The sequence below is a fragment of the Anas platyrhynchos genome, chromosome 16 (assembly GCF_047663525.1).
Source record: "Anas platyrhynchos isolate ZD024472 breed Pekin duck chromosome 16, IASCAAS_PekinDuck_T2T, whole genome shotgun sequence".
Lineage (NCBI taxonomy): Eukaryota > Metazoa > Chordata > Aves > Anseriformes > Anatidae > Anas > Anas platyrhynchos.
The window spans coordinates 13,555,759-13,571,202 of NC_092602.1; the positions used below are offsets into that span (position 1 = coordinate 13,555,759).

Sequence of the window (15,444 nt, forward strand, 5' to 3'; positions counted from 1 at the left end):
TTTGTGTTGAGATCAAAAGTAACTACATAACTACAAACTACAGTCCCAGAATTTTTTATTCTTACAGTAAATTAAGCTGAAGTTAAACCTGAAAGTGCTGTAGTCCTCCACTTAGTACTCCAGCAACTGTTCCTGCAACTTGGAACATTTTCTTTATACTGGGAGATAGCACGAGTTTGTTTTTCAGTATGAAGAACCGTGAAGAGATTGAATTTGGGAACTGGACATGATGGGTTTACTAAAGGCATAGAAACTTTGTCCTGGTTAAATGTCTTTGTGACTGCATCTATGACTTGAAGCAGCTGTTGTGATTTTGCCGGCCAAAGAAACCTGTCATGTCTGTTTCTAATTCATTGAGTGTATAAGTGTCTTCAGACGATTGAAAACTTTCTGTGCACACTGGCAGTGTGCAATAATGCTATTTTATCAGAGGCATATGAAAGTATATGCAATGCTTTAGTTATTTACTGCTGTAAATAATTGGCACAAATGATTATGCTGATGTCACAGCTCAGAAAGTACTTTGCAAGTGTTAGATTTTGCAGAACAGGGCTCTCCTTGTATGTATGGCTCTAGCTGATCTGTGTAAATACGTTCTAACAGTACATAATCTGTGTAAAGACATGCTAACAAGTGTGGAGGTGTGCCATCTGCCTTAACTTCTACAGCCACATTGGGAGAGAGGCACTCACCATCATCTCTGTGCTGGACTGTGAGCAGGTTGAATAACATTCAGCAGGATCCTCTGTATAAATGCCCACATTTCATCTCCTGTTCATTGGGGAATATGTACATGTAGTGGTGCACCATCTGGTGCACCCTGGTATAGCTTATTTTATTCTTGGGGAGGGGGAGGTGTGGTGGAAGAGATTAACTACATTGGTTAAAACAAAGAACCAAACAAACCCACACCTGTTTTGAAGCAGGCATTGCTTGGGATATTCTGTCATACTTTTTCCACATGCACAAAGCTGTCTGTAAAGTACCTGTATTGCTCTTGAAGAAATCTTGACGTGTGATTTTCTGTATTTTGGGGACGGGATGTTGCAAAATAAGCGCCTGTAAGAATTTCACTGCAAAGTTGATGTACTGGTTAAGCTTTTTCTTTCTTTAAAAAGTAATAGTTTCAGATATGTTCAACCCATTAATTCATTGTTACCTGAGAGGCAGTGGGTGGACAAGAGAAATGAGTCGTGCTCAACATAGCAAGGAGATAACGAAGTATAGAAATAATTAGCAATACATTTTAAAAATATGCTCATACAGAGCCAAAAGCATCTTGGTGTAAATGCATGGTCTCAAGTATGTAATTGAGACTACTCATTTGAGCAAGGAAAATATGATTTAACTCTTTCTCTGTGTGGCTGTTAAGAATTCATAAAATGTTAAATGTCATAAAGGAACAGAATATGATTCACAGCAAAGCTCATTACATTAAGACCACTAGTGAATGTGTTTTGAAACTTGTTTGAATTGTTTCCTTCTGTAGCAATAGATGGCGTGTTTTGTATATTTGCCACGATGATGTGCAGATCATATATATAACTATATATTCAACTAATTCCATAAATAAATTAATTAATAAAAATCTTAACCTGTATAAAAAATGAATACAAACATGAAATGTGCTCTGCCCATACCAACTGTATAATTTCAGTTGACAGAAGATAAAATGCAATTCTAGGCACAGGCCAGTCTTCCAAAGAAGACTAGGGAATTAATTTCAATGGGAAATTAATTTCCATCTCCTCCAAAAATCCAAGGCTAGTATTATTTAAGATATTTTTTCATTTAGATAAGAAAGCAGCTATATAATTGAATATCCATTAAGAGCAGGATAACCCAGTATCTCTTTACTAACAGTTCCCTAGTTCCTGATAGGCAGGCAGGATTGTACTTGCAAAATGGGAAGAGGGTGTCTGAGAAAGCTATTAGACTTGCAGTTATCAACGCACAATGAAGCACATTTCTGGCCCCATCACTCTGTTGTGTTCACGTAGTTGTATGACTAGACATGTAATTCTACTCAAGTATTCTGGCAGGGCTAACTTTGCTATTTCAAAATCCTGGGGTTTTGTCCATTTATTAATTTCTGTGCTAGCATATTCTTCTCTAGTTGCTAGCTTATTTGTGTGTCATTAAAAAAAGGGACTTTGTTCTTTAAATTCCTGGTTAAATTTTACTGATTAGGAAGTACTGGTGGTTTGTACAAATATCTATGCCTGGTCTTTCAGACGTGACACTGGTTTGCTGCTCTATATTGTAGGTTAAATGAGTAAATGCCAAAATGAAAATGTCCAATGTTTTGGCCATATTGCTAATAAATTATATATGAATCTTAATAAATATTAGTGATGAAGCTGACAGTTATGCATCCCTCTTGGGTAAAGTAGGTCTGATCTTAGTGAACCTCTTCAGGAAATCTGTGTCATTTCTGATGGGACACATGACAAATGAAAACCACTTGCTTTCAGAGGAGGAGTACCAACTAAAACCTAGTAACATTACCTCAGTTCTTTATTAGATAAAATCAATGTATTCATTTAACTACACACTGAAGATGCTGGCCTTAGAGTGATGTGTAATGCTGAACTTATATTTGTTTTTGCTATGAAGCAGTTCATGGGCAGCAGGCCAGTCCCAGAAATGCATCATTTTCTTTGATTACTCTCTCTACTAGTTAACATAAGAAGAAAGGCCAAGGACATGAGCAGGGAAAGTTAGACTATGACTTATAGATGTGATATGTATGGTTTTTTTGTTTCTCTCTTATGGATTTAAACGGAGATGTACTGTAAGGAAGTTGGCCTAGCTACTGCCCTGACAGTGCCTTGTTTTCTGTGCAGATTAGCAGGGAACTCCAATCTGCAGGGCCGTCAGTCTGGCCTCTTTACATCAGTACTGAATCACTGTAAAAAGAAAAACACTGCATGTGATTATCAAAAGCATTTCCATTTATAACACACTTTTTATAAATAACACACTTTTTTTTATAACACACATTTATAACACTGGCAATTCAGCTCTGACACCAGGAAATAGGAGCATTAATATTAAAAGGATGTTGAATGTGAAAATTTGTAAGGTATATAAATGTGGCAATAAAAATATATTTGTCTGTCACTTTATAGAGATGTGAATGTTTAAACTTAAAGTGTCAATAGGTAGTGTTCCCTTTGCTTAGTCTCTCTGTGATAGGTAGACATCAGCAGACATTTGACACTAAAGTCCAACGAAGCAGCAATTAGCATATTTTAAAGTTTCCTGCACTGACTGCTTAAATAAATTTGCATTAATAGAAAGATGAGACTCTTCCTAACATTCTCTGCATATGAAAGGCTAAAAATAGTTTTATCAGTACTGCGGTTGCAGCTTTACTAAATTTTAACAGTTTGGGGGAAAGGAAAACACTGTTGAAAGGTTATAATTAATGAGTTATGTGTTGTTGTTTTTTTATAAGTATACCAAAATAACATGAAGAAATTGGGACGAGCATGCTATTTTGTGCCTTTGGCATTTTGATGGTGTGCAGCCTAGCTTCCCACTTGAGATGGGGGCGGGCTTTGCCATTGCCTGCTCTTAGTAGCTAGCCCTCTGCAGCTGCTTAGAGAGGAATCCATGGTATGTTTAAAGGTGATTGCAGAGAAAGAAAATTCAGTTCTGAATTTACAAAGCAAAGTGTTATGGCTACTACTCTCTCCGGCTGAAAGGAAATCCAGCATGGTGCATCCTGCTTTTCTGAGGAAGTGCACATGTATTTAAGCTCCTGAAAAGTTTAACAATTACATTCTCAGCCATATTTGGAGGCAGGCCCATGCTTGAAGTTAAGAGTAAATGCCACATTTTTTTTCCATTTCATTTATTTGAACAGTTTGGAATAGGATAACCTTGTAACACATGACCTATAAAATTTAAAGCAGTATATGCAAGAACCCTCTTGAACTCAAGTAAGAAAAGCGAAGTTTTATTGCTTCTGAAGAAGTTTTCATGGTGTGAGAAACACATCTTACAGATAACTAAATAAAGCAGTGTTATAGAGCACTCCCTGGAGAATATATGGGAGCAAAGCATTTATTAACAAAATGATGTATCAGAAGTCCAGTGATATATACAGATGTTAAGGAAATCATCCTTAGCTGGTAAATCCATGGAGTGGAGGCAAGGCTTGAGGATTAAACCTTAGTCTTAAAAATAAAGCCTAATTATACTTTTTCATTAGGATACAGACATGGTAATTTTCTCACAACTTCTCCTTCAAGACTGCATGTAGTCTTACTTAATGAACTTTTATACACTTTTTTAACACTTAATGAAACTTTCTGGATGTCTGATTCCATGCTGAGGTACGCTAGACAGGCACATTATAGGACTTAGTGTTGGTTTATATACTGTATGTAAACTGAGCTGAGAAATAGCTATTATAAGAATTATTAGGAAGGACAAGCTATGGTTTAAAAATTCAGCTTTTTTTTTTTTTTTTTAATTGATATGCCCTATGCATTATTTATCTCTTCAGCTCACCTGTTGTATACAATCACTTCTCAAACACCTAACCCACATTATTGTGCTTTACATGTAGTTCACCATGTCTATGCATTTTGGTTGTATTGTTGTTTGTTCGTTTGTTTTAATTTGGTGTGGGTTTTTGTTTGTTTGTTTGTTTATTTGTTAATTGAAAATGACAATATCATCCTGATTGTCCTCACCTTTGGTCAAGCTCAGGTTTTGACAACGGCATATTAGTTAGCCTAAGTACTACATGAACTTGCTGTTAGCCAAGTTTTTTATTGACACAAGGAACTCAATGAAGATAAGCTTAGTATTTTTTAGAGTTGTACTAGGTCTTCACTTATGAATGTCATAATTTTTAACCCATGAGTTTCCTTTAACAGTAAAGACAGAATGCACTCTTCCAGCATATGTGCATGTGTCAGCTTTTGATGAAGGTGTAGGGCTGCATAATGGTCATGTCAATGCAATTCTGAAAATATCTAGGTTCGTTTTTATGCTTTATGCATGGAAACAGCTATTGTAATTTACCCTTTTGAATTAAGAACCGGAACTTGTGTCCATATTTCTTAAATTCAATATACAGAACATTGTTCCACGTACTGATCTTATTCTTCTTTAGCGGTATTTTTTATTATTCTGTTTTGAGAGTAGATGAGGGAGAGAAGCTTTGGGGTTATTTAAAAACAACAACAACAAACAACAGTCTTCAGTTCTGCAAAGAAGCATTTGGATGTACTAGTAGCATTGTGTCAGGTGTGAAGTAAATATGGATGGGTGACAGAATGGGAGACATGACGATGTTTCATAATCTTAGGGAAAAAGAAGTGGGTAAGCTGCTGTGATGGTAGGGTGTTCAAAGCACTTCTAGGAGTTTCTCCCAGGAGATTCTGGCAACCAAAGATTTGCAGAGAATTTGGAATATTTAAGCCTAGCTAAACACTCCGTGTGAGAAGCTTATTCTTATTTGTGGAAAGGTTAGAACCTCTGGGATCATTAAAATCTGGCCTTGAAAGCTCAAGAGAATGGTTTTTATGCCACTATTTCTGGCATAACATTTTCAATTTCAGCACTTAGAATTTTATTATTTCTGCAATTGGGTTCTAGCAGAAAACGTGGATTTATTTTTATTTTTAAAGATGATTAAGATCTTTTAAATCTCAAAATTCTAACAAAACAACAACAAAAAACAAACAAAAAAAAAAGCTCAGTTCATAGCTAATTTTGTCAACTGTGATTTTCAAGGTCCTAATCTCTTGTTTCCATTTTCAGCTGTGCTTTTATAGAAAGAACTCTGTAGTCATATTGCCCAGTGTGAGGAGAATTATGAATAGAGTTAAAAGAAGCGTCTCTGTGTTAAAACATTTATTTTTATTAACCATTTTCTATATTTGCACTATGGTTTGAAAAGATGAAACAAAATGTGCTAGTCACATGCTGGCCTGTATTTACATGTTAATCTTTGTATTCATACAAGCACAGTTTCTCTAGGAGATTTAGCTGTAAGAGGAGGAAAGAGTCAAATATATGCATTGAACTTCAAATCCATGAACTATAACTTTGTAATGTGAGTGGTAAGCTTGCTAGATGCAGTTCCTGATTATGTATTGAGAGGGATCTTGGATTTGCTGGATGATGATTATATTATGGCTCTCTGAAACCTGTCTTTAGATACAGCAGGCTCTGCGGCAATGTTAGGCTCCAGAGCTCCCTACCGATTTTATAGCAAACTTGATTAAGCCATTAAATTGCAGATCATTGCTGACAGTAAATTAATTCTTAATCTGAGTCCTATTCTGCACTACATCAGGAGACTTTTGCCAGGAGGCCAGTGGCTTGAAAACGGGTAATTAAATTCTGCTGTAAATATATTTTTTATCTATCCTTCTGCTTTCTGGAGCTGGCAAACAAGTGGGAGCCATTAATTAATAATTGTAATGTGGTTTAGTGGTTTAAGCCCTGCTCCTGAATTCTGAAATGTAAACCAAGGCTATGAAGTGGGGTTTAAGTATGAGATGAAGAAAGCTGACAAAAATGTATTCATAAGAGATTTTTGTTATTATTATTATTTCTCTGTAAAAACTATTGTATACTTTGCAAATTTGGCAATCCTTGTGGGGATGTTTAAACAGTATTACTGTCTGTCTGTCTTTAGCTGTGTGTCAATGTGAATTATATTCAAGGTGTCTCTTGGCAACCTAATGGCACTAGCCATAGCAGTGTTGTGGCTCGTGTACTCTTTTGTGGCTAAAACTGCAGGCAGAACTGAGTTTTTGAAAACACACATTTGGAAGTTTTGACAACAAGCATGCCTATAGAAGTTATCTGAAATGAGCAGGCCATACAACATGGAAGATACTTGGTAGTGACACCACAAGGAAGATTTCAGCTTTCCAGCAAAAATCATCATAAGAAAAAGAACCATGGTTCCATAAAAAAATATTGCTGTTGTACTTAACTCACCTTTCATTTTGAAGGTTAATATAGTTCATAAACACAAAACAAAAGTAGGATTAATTTGAATGTCTAGCATATAAAATTGGGTAAGTTAAAATGCAAGTAAGGGAAAAGTCCTAAGAGAGAGCCTCAGAGAGATGAGGAGAGAACATAGGTACAGCTTATCTCTCCTGGACAATATGTTGTATTTAATGATTTACAGTTCCAGTTAAAGATTGTAGAATTGCAAGGTATTTGGAATTTGAGGGAGTAGTAAAACTAAAACAAACTAATTATTTTGAGAGAAAAGCTTTTAAATGGAACAAGTTATTGATAGCTGGCTTTGTACATGAATAAAATGTGTTTACTTCATGAGAGGTTTTTTTTTTTGTAATGAGTGTTTTCCATTAGAACTATGAAATGATAGTGAACAAGCTTGTTATACCACTGATCTCTAGTAACCTCATTCTAGTAGCATCATTCTCCTGGCTGACAAAAGTCCACTAATTACAGATATGGTAAGATACATTGGCCTTTTACAGGTCTGTGAAATCATTTTTGTTCAAGTCTGTGGTGCCTAAAAGCCTTCTGAGCTTAATCTCTTTTTTACCTTCTGAACAGCATGAATGTGAGATTTCATTAAGGATACATGCATGTAAAAATACATATGTTTTTATATTTTTGCTTTATAGCTAGAGAGAGAAAATACATAATTTTATCTGGAATAGTATATATAGACATACATACATATAATGTGTATGTTTGAATTCCACAGACTGAGATTTGTTGCTGTGCTTTTCAGTGTTATTAAAAATTTAACTGTGTCTCCAGCTGGGATACCTTGTCATTTTGAGAGCAATGCAAATGTTAATAATTAAAAGCAATTAAAAAGTGTGTTAAAAGTCATGTAATTTTTATAGGCTGGCTGACTGAATAATGAATGCCTCCTAGATTTTTCTGGAGTGCCAAAGGGTTATTAAACATACCCTTCTGCCATCCTAGAAATCCTGTAGAAATGAAATAACCTATTTTGTCAATTTGGTAATCCAAATAAACTTTTGGAGTGAAATAATCCCTGGTGAGTCCCATAATCACCATATTGTATCTGCTCTGGATACATATTGTATCTGAAGGATACAATATGTATCTTTCCATGAATCTAGATATGAAGGATTCCAAGAGACAGGTCAAGTAAAAGGAATGCATTGAAAAAGCATCTTGATTATGTTAAGTTTTATGAAGTGACTGTAAAGCACTATAACCACATTCTGCAATGCTCAAAAGTCAATACTGTATTTCTAGCAAAGAGAGGAATTTGATTACTTTTTTTCTTACAGAATGATGAAGGAGCTAAGAAAACAAAATGTCTCCTCTCTTATCTTTTCCTAAAAGTAAATGAATGAGTAAATAAACCACAGTTGCATAACTGTGTTGAGAATTTCACACAAGAACAATAAAATTCTTGTGTAGGTCAAGACAGTTGCAGCAAACAGGTGCTGTGCAAGCTTAAAGATAGTATTTATTTGGCTGTTACCATTCTGCACACCGTTTGATGGTTTTGGAGAGGATTTAAATCTATCTACTAGCCCAGGCAGTATTATGTGAAACACATTTAAGATAAAGGAAAAAGCTGTTTCTTTCTGAATTGTTTCAGGCCCCTGAATCAATCATGTATTTAATTTACTGAAACCTTATCTCCTTCATTTAGTAGAATAGTTCATATTTTGTAATGCACTAAGCATTATGCTGAAAGAGAGAACTGTTATTTCAGCTCATCAAATAACAAAGGCAAATGATAGAGATTAGTTCAGAACTCTGCCTAGATTTCTTCGTGTCCTTGCAATGTTTGCTCACCATGTAAATTCTGCTTTTATGTCTTCAGTGAAGCCAGCATCAGAGCTAGAGACCTGTAGGTCATGATTTAGAGATTAGAACAATTCAGTGAATAAAATGCTTGACTTTGCTGTTACTTTCTGTGAGCTGCCATGTCTCTTCTGAAGTGTGTTTCTCCTTGGCAGATAATGGAGGAGAAAAACTATGTCTGTGAAACACCAATGCAGAAAATTTTCAAGAGTACCTCCACTCCCCCCATCATACCCCCTGCCCAGCTTTGTTGCTGTAACAGTATTTTTTGGTTTTGTGGGCTTTTTTAACTTCAGTTTTGGAATTCTATTTCAGTTCTGTTTCTTGTATTCTTGCTTTGTGAGAGCAGCTTCTTGTCACATGAACAAAATTAGATTGACAGAAGAGCTGAGCATATAGTCACCCTTTTCAAGATCTCGACTATTCAGATTCTGGAAATAGGTTTCCTGAAATAGGACTGCATCCTTATCTATAAAATGAATAAGACTGCAGTCCTCCCATGTAACAGCATTTTTAGTGTATTACCATATAATTAAATTTAAAACCAAGGCAAGCCCTCAAGTGTGATTTGGAGATCTCTATCTATGGAAAAAAGTAGCACCATATTTAGTAAAGGAAAAGGGGTAGTTGGAAAAGCACTGTAAGTTGTTTTTTTCAACCAGGCTGAAGTAGCTGAGCACCATGAGGTGTTAGCTAGGTGTGGTTATTTTATCTAGTAGTGAAGGGAACAGAGCGTGACTGAAGACCTTTTTCTCAATATTAGCCATCTGAAGCCACTCTGGATTTTAGTCCTGTTCTCTTGGGTTGTACATAAGAAAGTGAGCTGTGTTGTAGCACACTAGATATTTTCAGAATACGGTTCCTCTTACAGAAATCATAGATTTGGTAATGTCACATTATTATTATCATTATTCACCAGGGATGTTTTAGGTTGGATATTAGGCAGAACTTCTTTACTGAGAGGGTTGTGAGGCATTGGAATGGGCTGCCCAGGATAGTGGTGGAGTCACCATCCCTGGAGGTTTATAAAAGACGTTTAGATGTTGAACTTAGTGACATGGTTTAGTGGAGGACTTGTTAGTGTTAGGTCAGAGGTTGGACTCGATGATCTTGAGGTCTCTTCCAACAAAGACAATTCTGTGATTCTGTAATTATTATTATTATTTGTGAATTCTTGTCAGTAGGAGGAACTTGATAGAGTTAACAACCGAAAAAAAATATGAAATTGTGTAGTTCTTTCAATTTGAGAATGTTTAGTGAAATTTGATGATTGAGTTCAGTGCCAAATTTAATTTTCAGAAATGCTTCTGATTTATATAATGTGATAGATGTCCAATGGTCTGTACTGAAGGAAAATGCAATGAAAGAGTTTAAAGTTTTTTTTTGTGTTGTTGTTTTGTTTTTTTTTTTCAAATTATAATTTTGGCTAATTCAAAATAACTGTTTCAACTTGAAAAATAATAAAAAGTCTTCTGAATTATCTGAAAATGTATTTTAAGTTTTAAGGGATTAGTTTTGTTTATATACCACAAATAGTACACAGGATGTCTTGGGAACCTTGTATTAATAGATACTTAGTACAAAAATAAAATAAAATAAAAGATATTGATGAAATAAGAAGCTACAGAAGCCCTGTAATAATGTGTTTATTGTAATTTTCGAAAGCCAAGTTGCCAACTGTGATCTGTGAATCATTAGAAGTCCTCTGGGCATGTTGCTGATTTCTCCATCTGGTTTCCATCAGTCGTGTTCTTCTCCAGACTTCATAGTTCTAAGAGCATCTGTCAATGAAGGAGAAGGGAGTTTGTACCCCAGTCAGCAGCTGCAGATGTATGGCACAACTGTGAATGAGATGATCATGAAGAGGCTCACTGGTGGTGGGGTTCCACATGATCAAAAACAAATGAGTAAATTTCTGCAAGAGAATTGTGCTTCACCCTGTAGCAAAGAGTTGCTTGCCTCTGTCCGCAGCCCATTAATGGAGTGAAAGATACAGACGTGATAGGAATGACTGCTGTGTATAACCAGATTGTACTTTAACTGTTGTCTTAGAAGAAACAGAATACTTTTTTTTTTTCTTCTTTTTCCCAGTTGCAAACAGAACATTAATGAATAAAAGTGAGATGGTTATTTCTGCTAGTGAACAAAAGCTTCAATATTTTTCTTTCCAATTTTCTTCCCCCATGATTCTTCTTTTTAAACTTTTTCTGGTTCCTAAGCAGATTGAAAAACCAGAGCCTGTGTTGAGCTGTTAGAATGCATGCAGAGATCTGTGAAGAAAGATTAGCCTTCCTCATAGACTGCAAGAGTAGTGAAAAGAAGAACAATGATGAAAGCTATTGCTGAACAAAACAAATTATTTTTAGAAGCCCTGTTATGTTAGCTCACCCAGTTGAAAAGAGAAGCCGTTCTGTGCCTACCTATCTGCCTGTCATTGTGTACTGCAGACACACTGAGGATGTGCAAGAAAGGTTTTTATAAAAGAATAGGAAAATCCCTCTATTACTGTTATGCTATCTGCTCTTTCTAAGGGTCAATGATTAAAGAGTAGTGAATTTTAGGTCACACCAACCTACCCTTCCTTCACAGCTTTAGCAATGGTCATTTCTGTTACAACAGTGTAATAGCACTTTGTTACTTTGCTCATGTTGTTGGAAATGTAAGAGGTTTTTTGGCTTACTTAATTTTGAACTTGGCACCATACACTGCTGCATTATTTAAAATGTCTCTCTTTTGCTTTTCTCTTCTAAAACCCATCACCATCCTCATCTTCGGATTTTCTAAAGTAGAAAATATTTTAAAGATTTATTTCTCTTTCAATAGTGAATTCCTGTGTAGTTTCACCTTTCAACCCCTTATGTATCCCAACACTGAACAGCAATTTGACAGACCAATAGTTCTGCATAGCTATGGCAGGCACAATGTGATTATGTGGCTTTAAGTTATTTGTACATACTGGTCCTCTAGGCGACAGTCAGGTAACTGTATTAATACATTTTTAAAACAGTGAGGACTGAAGCAAAGAGATTTTTTTAGTTGTATGTGTACTTTTTTTTTTTTTTTTTTAATTGAGAAAAAGGGTAAGATTCTGGGGAAAAGAGTTCAAGTTTTGCGTTAATGGCTTGAAGTTTGCAGTATGCTTAATAATTTCTAGCAAAATACATGGAGAAAGTGGATAGTTTGACAATTGAGATTAAATCAATTGTATCTTTCTTTTGGACTTTTGGAAGCGCTAATGAAGGACAAAATACTGAACATGAAGATTAAGCAGAAATGTAATCACATGTCCTTTTGTTAAATGTATTTTCTTGTATTTATTTGTGATGTCTGCCAAACTCCCTAACACAAAACTGCTGTGTATAGCAGGTTTTGTTCTGCTCTGTCTTGTGGGTAATCTTGGTAATACGTTTACATTGTGCATGAACAAAAGTTGATTCAATTCAAAATAGAACAAAAGAGATGTAAAATTATACAAAGGCTTGAAATTTTTGCCTGTGGTTTGTCATAATTTTGTGGTAATATTATTCAAATAAATGCACTTTCATGATAAACAGGAAAGACCAAAGAAGATTTGATAGATGCTTGTCATATCCTTGATGATTATGTGTGGGAGTGTGCTTTCTAGGTTTACAAGATCAGGTTGTATGTATATATTGACAAGGCCTACAAGTGACATACTGCTGCGTTTAAACCTCCAATCCAACATAGCAAGAGTTCTCACTAAAAGTGCAAATACTTCTATTCTAATCCCCAGTGATGTTTCACTGCCGTAGCAGATACCATCCGTGTGAACAGCAGCGGACAATTTCTGTTCTGCAGGACTCAGCTGTAACTTGCAGGTTTTCTTCCATGCATTTGTTAACGGTTTTCCTATGTTTGCATGAGAATGCATCAACACCTCAAAAGAAGTACAAAGCATTTACCTTCTTGCCACTGAAAAGCTTTCTCTTGTATGACACCTTTCTCCCTAGGGTGATAAGGTGATTGAATCTGCTCAGGGGAGTTATTGTAGGAGATAGGAGCCAGCATGCTTCTGAATTTCCTGCTCTTTACTCAGCTAGGAAGTACTCAAAGGTAACAAAGTGCTTTGGGGCTTAGGAATTTGATTCACTTTCCACAGAAACTTCTGCTTATCACTAGTTTCTGTGAGACCCTTTTTTCGCCCTTAACTTTTGTCTGTAATTTCAGTTCACGGACTGATCTATGCAGTTGCATTCAGTTTTCACCTCAATTCATTCTGAATAGCAGTGAAAATGTATTGGGAATTTGGTTATTTAATCTATAGTTTTTTTGGGGGGGTTGTGTTTTGTGTTTTATTATTATTATTATTGTTATTATTATTATTTTCCATCTGGATGGGTTCCCAGTCCTATGAATTTTAAAATCATGGTTTAAATGTGGAATGTATCCATCAATGAATCTTACGTTCTGTATAGAATATTGAATGTGTGAAGCTAAAACCTTTATGTTATAAATGCATATAAATCAGTGCTGAAACTTGCCTAAAACCAGGAATGATACTAACTAGGCTGTTAGGGCTTAGGGACAGCATATTGTAAATCCACATGGTAGGGCTACTGAAGGAGTTGTTTAAATAGGTAAGTAGCAAATTGTTCTGCTGACAGCTTGTTGGTTGTGCAGCCTAAACTTCCAGGCTTTTTTTTCCAGCAGCCAGTTCCCTGAGAGTCTTGAAATGAGAGACTTAGTGCTACAAGCAATCGTATTTGGAAAGAACTGCTCTAGGGCAGCGATGTCAGGTAGATTGTATTTAAAACAAGAACCTTTCTTTCCCTTCATTTGCACAAAGAAGCTGGAAATGTCAAGTTTTTGTTTGGAATTGTAATAGAACCGCAACTGAAGTCAGGATCCTCCATGAAAAGGAGTAATTCCCAAGGAACCTGTACAGTTTATTTGCAAAGCACTTTGTAACTCTGTATTGGATGACATTGAAGCACTACATATTGTTATTTTGATTGTGTTGTGACACAGAGCAAGCACTGATGCAAACAGTAAACAGCAACAGTGGCCTTGTACACTTGATATTTTTCACAGGTTTAATGCTTGTGTTCACTAAAGTCTGAGCTGATGTTTAAAATGATGGCTTGCCTAGTGGAGATTTTTTTTTTTTTATAGTGTATGTTTCACTGGACAGCAAAGCAATTACTTCCTAAATTTAGAAATTGTTCTCTGCCGCATTACAGCAGGGTTAGACACATTCTGGCATTTGAACAACTTTCAACACACATTTTGCACATAAGAAGAAATGATGCTATTTGACAATCTGGCACAGGAAAAATGTTCAGAATTTGGTTTGTTTTCCAACCTGTTTTCCAACCAGGGGACAGGCTAGGAGTTTGCTATGGCAGAGCTGTAGATTGCCATAGCGTTCAGATTGTTATCTTTATTTGGCAGGAGTGTATCACTTCACTTTGGGTTCTTGGGACCCTCCAGGAAAAACACTCTCTCTTCTTACATGGGGTTCAGCTAGCAGTGGTTAGCAGACTGTGTTAAAGAGGCAGCAGTAACTTAAATCCAAGGCATTCTCAAAGAAAGAATAAAGTGATGTTAAGTCATTTTGGTTAATTATGTAGTTAAAACCCATATAAGGTGATACAGTCTTGGCAGCACCAAGACTGAATCAAGCTGAATTATGCTGAATACAGTAAAGGCCCAGATTCTGATCCTCTGAATCAAGAAAAAAAATCCAAAACATGCTGGCAATGAGTTTCATTTCCTCTGGGTAAATAAAGCATCATCTGAGTGTTTGAAGGCTGCCGTAGTTGGCGTTTGGTTGAGCTCCTAATCAAGTGGCAGTTTCCATTTTGACAAGGACTGAAACAGAATTGTAAGTCTGAACAAATGGAATTAACAAGCTTCCCTCAACTTCCTGCCTTTTCAGCAGAAAATAAAAGGAGAAAGGTAACATGGATTCTTTGGTGAGTTACAGTATCAATAAGAGCTGTAACTCAGAATTTCTGACATCTAGCTCAATTTTACTATGCCTTTTTTTTTTTTTTTTTTTTTTTTTTTTTTATAAAAAATCCTAAGGCTGTATATGTTTTCCTCCTGACTCATTTTCTGTTTTGTGAAGAGCTTCACAAGTCTTTTAAGTAGGACTAAACTTTGCATAGCTGCGTGAAATCTAAAATGCCTGAGAGAAAGGAATGGATTAAGCAGATAATCTCCTATCGTACTTCAAATGATTTGAAGCATAGGGGTTTAAAAAGTAATAATTTCATATGCAGAAATTTCAAAGAAAACACCAAGTTATATTCATGACATGTTGCCAATAAATAATAATTTTTTATTCTTACAAGAATTTCAAAGCACTTTAAAACTGTAAGGGAATGTCTTTACATGTAGGCATGGCCATAAGTAGATTTCTTATTGCCAGCGAGGCGAATTTAAGTTATAGCTACCTCAAATGAATGATGGCTCCTAAGTGATACAAATTTATTTCTAATTCTGTCTGTTCTCCAGCTTTTGCTAGTTTTATTTGTGAAAGAAGGAAATATGGGGACATTTGTTCCTTCTGCCACACACTGGGTGGTAGTGCTATAAACGGAAGTAGAAGGGAAAAGAAATTGTCTTTTGTGTAAATATCAATTTTGGCCTTCACAAGTTGTTCCAGAAAGA

The 15,444-nt window shown here is 35.7% G+C and overlaps 1 protein-coding gene across 20 annotated transcripts in view; it reads left to right on the forward strand.

Moving 5' to 3' along the window:
• Positions 1–15,444, forward strand: part of RIMBP2 (RIMS binding protein 2) — a 158,857-nt gene that overhangs the window by 61,099 nt on the left and 82,314 nt on the right. Inside the window, exon 1 of one of the 20 annotated variants that reach the window (XM_038187709.2) lies at positions 14,672–14,727. The exons of the other annotated variants lie outside the window; for them this stretch is intronic. The gene's annotated coding sequence lies outside the window, so the exon portion shown is untranslated. Of the gene's footprint in view, positions 1–14,671; positions 14,728–15,444 lie in introns of those variants that run through there. 20 annotated transcript variants of the gene reach the window in all.